Here is a 229-nt window from a genome sequence, read left to right as displayed (position 1 = left end):
AGAGGAATTCGCCCATCCGATTCTGTGTTAAAAACCCCCAGCAGCGTGAAAACAAACAAGATGTATGTATTACAAAGTGTTCTGTCAGCAAGTGCAATTTATATCATAATGAAAAAAAGTATTTTATCGAACATTCAGCACCGCATAGAGGCCTTTGAAGCGATCTGGGAAACCAGCCGACCGTGTCACCGTGTTTGCAGCCAACCATACTACGAGGAAAAGTGTCAAT

This window comes from Saccostrea cucullata, unplaced genomic scaffold (assembly GCF_032062105.1).
Source record: "Saccostrea cucullata isolate Sc308-1 unplaced genomic scaffold, CSIRO_AGI_Scuc_v1 ctg619, whole genome shotgun sequence".
NCBI lineage: Eukaryota > Metazoa > Mollusca > Bivalvia > Ostreida > Ostreidae > Saccostrea > Saccostrea cuccullata.
Note: the sequence above shows the minus strand (reverse complement) of the source record.